The 8606-nt window shown below is 42.3% G+C and overlaps 1 long non-coding RNA gene across 1 annotated transcript; it reads left to right on the plus strand.

Annotated features, from left to right (window-relative positions):
• The first annotated feature begins 4338 nt into the window (after nt 1-4338).
• On the plus strand, nt 4339-7683 carry LOC140598208 (uncharacterized). The gene is made up of 2 exons (XR_012000370.1): nt 4339-7198; nt 7532-7683. It is a non-coding gene; the product is annotated as an uncharacterized lncRNA (long non-coding RNA).
• Nucleotides 7684-8606: the final 923 nt, after the last annotated feature.

An 8606-nucleotide genomic window follows, 5' to 3' on the forward strand; every position in this document is an offset into this window, starting at 1 on the left:
TCACACCAAGCCGTGTCAATCCCCTTTGATACATTTGGCTTATCTTAGCACATCCCTCTCTCGACATTCATGAGATTTAAAGATGAAGGGGGTTTTAGCAAACACAGAACTTCCTCCTGGAAATACTCTCAGATATGGATCTGTATGTCACAGCGACTAAGCCTCCCCGTATCCATGCTGAGTGTCAGGACAAATCACCGTATCTCCTAGGGAACACGAGGCTTGCGGAAACCCCAAAGACATCAAGGCACCGACAGAAAAGACTCTACAGATGACAGGGTGTCAGGCAGGAGAGCCCACAACAATGGCCCTGGAGAGCACAGTGCTTGACAGTGCAGCCTGGGCTCCCTGGCTTCACATCTTGGCTCTACACCTTACTAACTGTGACGCCACTCTGGGCCTCAGTTTCTTTATTTGTAAAATGAGGATGGAAATAGTGCCTACCCCATAGGTTTCTTGATTATTATGTGAGTTGATACACATTCAGAGCTTAACACAATGTCTGGTACAAAGCTCGATAAGCCGGAATGACGATTCAGAGCTCTTGCGTTTGCACTCTTATGTTCTCCCTGCATTCAGACAAGTTTGATTTGTAGAGACTCCTGTGTAGGATTATGTCCAGTTTTTGAGGGAGCTGTTGTGTTTGGGGGCATTTCATCACCTGGATGTTTTCAGATATCTCCTCATAACATTTAAAAGGGGGGGGGGGGGGATCCCTGGGTGGCGCAGCGGTTTGGCGCCTGCCTTTGGCCCAGGGCGCGATCCTGGAGACCCGGGATCGAATCCCACGTCAGGCTCCCGGTGCATGGAGCTTGCTTCTCCCTCTGCCTGTGTCTCTGTGTCTCTGCCTCTCTCTCTCTCTCTGTGACTATCATAAATAAATAAAAATTAAAAAAAAAAAATAAAAAAAAAATAAAAGGGGGGGGGGGCAGGGGCAGCCCCAGTGGCGCAGCAGTTTAGTGCTGCTTGCAGCCTGGGGTGTGATCCTGGAGACCTCGGATCGAGTCCCATGTCAGGCTCCCTGCATGGAGCTTGCTTCTCCCTCTGCCTGTGTCTCTGCCTCTCTGTGTGTCTCATGAATAAATAAATAAAATCTTTTTTAAAAATAAAATAAAATAAATAAATAAATAAATAAATAAATAAATGAAATAAAAAAGAGAAGCGGGAGCTTTTGTATTAAGTACAATATAAACTATAAAATCCATGCAACATCAATTCTTTGAGAAAGCAACTGTGAAACCTTCCCTCTTGTGACTCCATTGGCATTTGACATTCCAACCATAAGGAATCCAGCAATCAGAATTCACCAATGCTCAGGTCACACACACAGAGGCATTTGTAGCGCCAGATTTCAGAACTCAGACCCAAAACGGTAGAAAGAGTTGTCAGGCTAAGAGCTTGGAATGGAACCTCCTGAGTTTATATCCCAACTTTATCACATGGGTTGTTCCTTAACTTACATAACTCTCAGGTTCTTCATCTATTAAGTGAGAATAGCAGATGCCCCACAGGGTTATTGTTGAGGGTTAAGTGAGATGACTTTACAGAGTTATATATATATATACATATATATATATATACACACACATATAACATATATATGTACTTTTAACATATATTAAAATCTATATATGTTTTAATTATGTGTATATATGCATATATATTATGAATGGGGACTCATAAATGTTAGCTACTGTTAGTATATTCATAGGCAAAATGGATCAGTTGAAAACACGAATTGCTTCTGATAGAGACTGAAGCTGACATAACGACACTGTAATTACCACTGTCTATTAAGAGAAATCCTAGGATGTCTAAACAGTCACAACACAGATGTACCAAAGGCCACTGAAGGACGACCAGCAAAATGTGACCTGTGTGAAGAGATGACCCATAAACAGAGAGTACGTCCCTCGGAAAGGAAGTCGGGCAGCCGTGGAAACGGAGGGTACTGGAAGAGTCCCCGGCTCTCCAGCGTCCGAGGACCTGGTCCCTTTGGCAAGGCTCTCTGTAAAGCAGGGAAGTCCCTGACGCTGCTTTGGCTGAAGGGCCTTTTCCTAAGATCGTCCACATGCCTTAGCTGTGGTGACTCTACGCCTCAAGCCTTCCCTGTGGTTAGAACATGACTCCCCACGTAGCATGACTTAATAAGCTGGCATTCCTGCTCTACCACAGACCCGGGTAGCCTTCTAGTTGCAAAAGTCAGTGTCTCAGAGTCCAGTCGCCCCGGATAATTGGCAACAGTGGGTCCCCAGTACTCCCAGACAAGGTCTTTCCAGTTGATTTTCTCCCCGAAAACCTTGCCTCACCATCTCTTCACATTTCTACAGTATACAACAGGCCTAGTAACATGAAGCTGAACTCTGATTCCAGGTCTTGTGATCCTAAGTCCAATGTGCTTTCCATTATTGAAAGTGTAAGAAGGGTCTTTCCTTCCTTTGTCTTATTCAAAAATAGGTAAAGAAGAGCATGAGAAGGACAGTCACCGACCTAAACCCCACCTGGGTACTGAACAAGGAAGATGGCCTGGTTCGCTGTTCTTCTACCATTTACACCTCAACACAGACACATAAGCCTGCGATTCCGTTAGAGCACTAATGCACGTGGCACTGGCAAGTGTGTCTGCTGACGAGCAGCAAAAGCCCACAGAGAAAGCAGAACTTGGGCCAAAGGAGTGGGCTCGCGGCGCCTACTAGTGGTTCTCTTGTATCATCGCATGGTTGGTAAAAACCCAACTTCCCACGTTCCAAATGTGTGATCATTAGCCCCAAATGGAATGTACACTCCTCTCTAAAAAGTTTCCCTCCTAGTGAGGCCCGACTGGCTCAGTTGGTACAGCATGCAACTCTTGGTCTCAGGGTGGTAAGTTCAAGCCCCATGTTGGATGTAGAGATTACCTAAAAATAAAATCTTTTTTTATTTTATTTTTTTTTTAATTTATTTATGATAGTCACAGAGAGAGAGAAAGAGAAGCAGAGACACAGGCAGAGGGAGAAGCAGGCTCCATACACTGGGAGCCCGACGTGGGATTTGATCCCGGGTCTCCAGGATTGCGCCCTGGGCCAAAGGCACAGGCTGCGCCACCCAGGGATCCCTAAAATCTTTTTTAAAAAAAAGTTTTTCTCATATACTAAGAAATGTGCATTTCTTTAGAAAACCAAATGTGAAAACATAGGTCATATGTGATACCACTTAGGTGAGATTATTTGTTTAAAATATTTTTAGGAAGACCCTCTTTTAAAGTATAAATTCCTCTGGTGGCTTTTAATATTTGGTGATACAAAGCTCCAAATACACACACATTCTTAGAAACATTGTGGTACAAATTCATAGTGCAGACAAATGTATCCAAATATAGGCTTTAAATGAAATGCCCTGTGAGTTGCGGGGGCAGGGGGAGTTGTCTATTTTGTGGACCTCTAAAGTCTGAGTGTGGCACAGTGTCTGGCAGGCCTAAAGGCACTCTGTAAATATCTTTCGAATGGGGCTGAATTGAAATGTCGCCCCACCCCCAGAAAAAATAAAGAGAGCCTGCATTTGCAAGCCCCCAAAGTTTCACTAGGATGCTGGGTGATTTATAGACAACAGAAACATTTCTCACAGTTCTGGAGGCTAGAAGTACAAGAGCAACCAGCAGATTCTGTGTCTGGTGAGAATCCTCCTCTTGGTTCCTAGACAGCAGTCTTTTTGCTGTGTCCTTACATGATAGAAGTGTCAAGGGAGTTCTCTGGGATCACTCTTACAGGGGCCCTAATCCCATTTATGAGGCCTACACCCTCATGACCTAATCATCTCCCAAAGGATTAGGTTTAACCAGTGATTGTGGGAGGACACAAATATTTAGCCCATAGCAGCTGGAATCTGAAGAAGGAGAAATCAGGAGGTAGGAATTAGAACTGGTCTGAGAGTCAGCAAGAGGCAGAATGAAGGCTCTTTTCGGTCTCACTACCCACCTGCTGTCCTTGGTAAAGAAGAGCCTTCTCCAGTAAGGAATGTGTGCCGCTCGGGTCGCAAGCAGGAACATCTCTGATTACCTAGAGATACCTGGCTCAGTCAGGGTATCTCCACTGAGAGCAGAGCAGCACTTTCACAAATTACTCCCATCTACAATTTCAACCTCAACTACTGGGGAAAACATTGCCTTTTCAGGGTCCCATTTCTTGACCTGCATGATGCAATGAAAAAACCATTCCTGAAATATCAGAAAGGGAGACAGGACATGAGAGACTCCTAAGACTCCTAACTCTGGGAAACAAACTAGGGGTGGTAGAAAGGGAGGTGGGCGGAGGGGGTGGGGGTGACTGGGTGATGGGCACTGAGGGGGGCACTTGATGGGATGAGCACTGGGTGTTATTCTATATGTTGGTAAATTGAACACCAATAAAAAATAAATTTATAAAAAAAAAAGAAAAAGAAAAAACCATTCCTGCAGAAGCCAATTTATCCCAAATTCCCCTTCCTTCCACTGTGTTGGAATCCTAGCTCCATCACTTACTAGTTATTTAACTAGTTGAGCAAGTTATTGATCCCATCTGTTAAGTTATTCTGTTTAGTAACTAACATTCTATTTCCTGCCAGTAAAACGGTATTTAAAATAGTAATTATTTTACAATAGCCATGAGAATTATTTGCACTATGATATGTAAAATGCTTGGAGCAGTGCCTGACACATGTAAGTATTCAATAAATACTATCTTTTATAAGTAGTTAAACCAGTTGGTTTTAAACCTGTTTGAAACCAACATAATCTTCATATTACATGGCAGTGAAATTCAAAACATTTCATAATCTGGTAGCAGATGAATAAGAATTCGAAAGAAAAGCAAATGGCATCTCTTCTCTAACTTATCTAACGGCATCTCTATTCATCTATCTCTATCTCTATCTCTCTTATCTAACTAAAGGATAAGGCCTTTTGGACAGCCAAGATGTTTGTAGCACTTTCTAGCACTTCGCTCTTATTGCCATTAAGATTTAACGAGATACAATTCCTTTTTAATTCTACTGTTGGTAATATTTTTGCAGAAATTAGCTTGGCCACTGGAGGGCTCTCATAGCCTCTCGTGAACGCTATATAAAGTGATTTGGTAAGAATAACAGAAAGAAGGAACATTACAAAATACTAATAAAACAAATAATATACCCTTTAACAAAATTCAGCAATACATAGCCAAAGGATTTAAATATGTATATTCTTTGATCCAGCTTCTAAAAGTCTACCTAAGTATTATGAAAGTATTCAGTTCGGTTTTTTCTTTTCTTTTTTAAAGATTTTATTTATTTATTTGAGGTAGAGAGAGCACGAACAGGGAGGAGGGACAGAGGGAGAGAGAAGCAGACTCCCCACTGAGCAGAGAACCCTATCCCAGGACTCTGGGATCAGGACCTGAGTGGAGGCAGACACTTATCCAGCTGAGGCATCCAGGTGCTCCCTCCTCCGCATTTTTCAATTTACATTTCAATTAAGTATCCAGTTAAGAAGCAAATATATTGGGGCGCCTGGGTGGTGCAGTCAATACAGCATAGGATTCTTTTTTTTTTTTTTTTAAGATTTTATTTATGTATTCATGAGAGACAAAGAGAGAGGCAGAGACATAAGCAGAGAGAGAAGCAGGCTCCCTGCAAGAAGCCCAATGAGGGACTCGATCCCGGGTCTCCAGGATCACGACTGAGTGGAAGGCAGACACTCAACCACTGAGCCACCCAGGTGTCCCTACAGCATATGATTTTTGATCTTGGGGTCATGAGTGCAAGCCCTGTATTGAATGTAGAGCCTAGGTTTAAAAAAAGAAAAGAAATATAAAATATGAATTTCAAAATGCAAATTGTTAAATTTCATTTCAAAATATCTACAGTTGGAAATCGGTTTTTAAATGCATACAAATATATTTGGAAAATCAACAATGAAATGTTAACAAGCAGTTCCTTCAGGCAGGGAGACTGAGGATTCTTTCCTTTTCTCTTGTTCTTTATGAGGCATTTTCCAATATTCCATAATGAATATGAGTCGATTTTAAAATCAGAAATCTTCAGTTTTTAAAAATGTTTTCAATATGTTCAAATGTCCATGATTATAAGGGTCTATAAAGAGCACTCATGTCCCTATACAGTATGTGACCATCCTAATGACTATGTCACTAGCTCATGGGCAGTCCTTTTCACCTTCAGAACACAGTTCGAACCCTTTAGGGTGCAAGATCACTACAGGCCCTTTGTGAACAACCCTTTCGGCAACCTCTCCCCTCTTCTGTACAACCCCCTACCCCAAGCAGCATCCATACCAGTTATAATGAACTTTCTGGAAGTTCCTCATAGAAGAATGCCACGCTTTCTCATCCCCTATGCTTTATACCTGCCCTTCATCCTAAAGGAAATGGCCTTCTCCACCCAGCTACTTCCCAGTCACCCCAAATTAGCCCAAGAACTTCCTATGGTAGGACTTGCCTGCCTTTTCCTATGAAGTTCTGAAGTGTTCCCGAATCACCTTGTGCATGCTTACATCAAAACAGAAATTACCAATAGTATACTGTTAAGTTTTGAATTAACTGTATGACTTGTTTTTTAGTAAAGTAACAGCACTGTATTCACTACTAGCCTCCAGCCCGTCCGAACAGCGAGCCTCCTGCCTAGAAGGCCTCCCAACACAGCTGCGGCTCCTCCTGCCCCAGCTCACATCTCTCACGGTTCTGTTCAGGTATCGTTTGGAACAGGAACACTCCTCACCTTTCAAGGTAAGTAAGGTATACTCCTCACGTTGCCCTAACCCTCTGTATGGAACTTAGCCATGCGGCTTTGAAATGATCTGTGCAGGTGTCTGGGAGAGTTTCCCAAAGCCAGAAACTACACCTGACTCGTGCTGACACGTCCAGGATCTGCGTCAGGCCAGGGCCAACAGTAAGCCTTGCTATTTGAGCTAAACACCTTCCCTTAAAGCTTTTCAAATCAAAATTCTAGCTACGATGTATATTCATCTCTGTGGTTTCAACTAAGATTATTTTGGAGGAAAATTTTGGTCCTATCCTGTGGGAAGCAACCTCTAAGACAACCCCCAGTGATCCCTGCTCCTGGTAGTCGCTCTTGTGTAGTGCCCTCCGCATTGTTCCAGGGTGAGTCTGCATGAACAATGGCATAGGACAGAAGTCATGCTCTATCACTTGCAAGATCAGCTTATCAAAGGTCTGTGGCTACACAGGACATGGTAAGCCCAACAAAGAACGTCTAAGCTCTCGTCCTTCCACAGAAACATTTAAAAAAGTAACTGGCAGGATTAACTTTGTCAGTGCTCTGGAAAATAATCAAAGGCTTATAGCAACCAAGCAAATACCCAGTCAAAAAAGCCATCTTCTAGAATGATAGGAGTGTTTGGGGATGTTTTGTCTGGCCTTCCTCCCCTCCCCAGTGCAGAGGTAACCACTACTGACAGATTGGGGTTAGAATATATATATAGATTAGTTTGGTGTTATTAAAATTTTTTCAGGGGGTGCCTGGGTGGCTCAGTCGGTTAAGCATCCAACTCTTGATTTTGGTTCAGGTCATGATCTGAGGGTCCTGGGATCGAGCCCCACATTGGACTTCCTGCTCATCACTCCGTTTCCCTTGCTCCCTCTGCCTCTTGACCACTTGTGCTCTCTTTCTTTCTCTCTCTCTCAAATAAATAAATAAAAACCTTTTTTAAAAAATGAAGATCGTCGTGTACATCTGTTCTGACTTGTCTGGGGATACTTGAACTACTGACAGAGATTCTCATCTTCAATTTGCCTAACTTGGAACTTAAGTGGAAAAAGCAGCGGGGACTGCTTATAAACAATGCAAGGTGAGCTACAGATTCACAGATGCCTGGGACAAGACATAACAGGGTAGAAATGATCGACAGACTGAGGACTAAAGGCGAAGCCAGGATAAGATTCCTTGGGAAATTAGGAATTTCAAAAGCAGCTCTGTATGTGGGGGAATTTAGAAAGCCAAATACATGCCAGGCAAAGATGCAGGCCTAGAAAAGACCCAAGAAGGCCTTAAACTTTGGGATGATTCTTAGGATGAGAGAAGCCCTGGCTAACTGTTGAAGGAGTGCTCCAAAACAGAGTCAGATTGGAAAGATCAGGAGAAATAGTTGTACTTTTTTGTCTATTTTTCTTCTCTTTATATATTTTTTTGTGAGTTTTTGTTGTTTTTGTCTGTTTAGCTCTTGGCATTCAAGGAACTCTTTCAAAACATTAGCTGAACATGAAGTAAAGGAACAGATACTTCAATGACCACACAAAATAAGAAAGTCTTTGCAAAATAGTGTGGAAAATCAACCAAGAAATTTGTATTTGGCAAAACTGTCCTTCTAAAATGAGAGAGAAATTGAGATATTCCCAGATAAACAAAAACTGTGGAAATTCATTGCCACTAGACCTATCCTACAAGAAGTACTGAAGAGAATCCTTCAGACTGAAACCAAAGGACACTCAATGGTAACTTGAAGCTGTAAGAAATAAAGATCTCCTGGGTGATGGGCACTGAGGGGGGCACTGATGTGGTGGGATGAGCACTGGGTGTTATGCTATATGTTGGCAAATTGAACTCTAATAAAATAAATAAATAAATAAATATAAATAAATAAG

The sequence above is a fragment of the Vulpes vulpes genome, chromosome 3 (assembly GCF_048418805.1).
Source record: "Vulpes vulpes isolate BD-2025 chromosome 3, VulVul3, whole genome shotgun sequence".
Taxonomy (NCBI): domain Eukaryota; kingdom Metazoa; phylum Chordata; class Mammalia; order Carnivora; family Canidae; genus Vulpes; species Vulpes vulpes.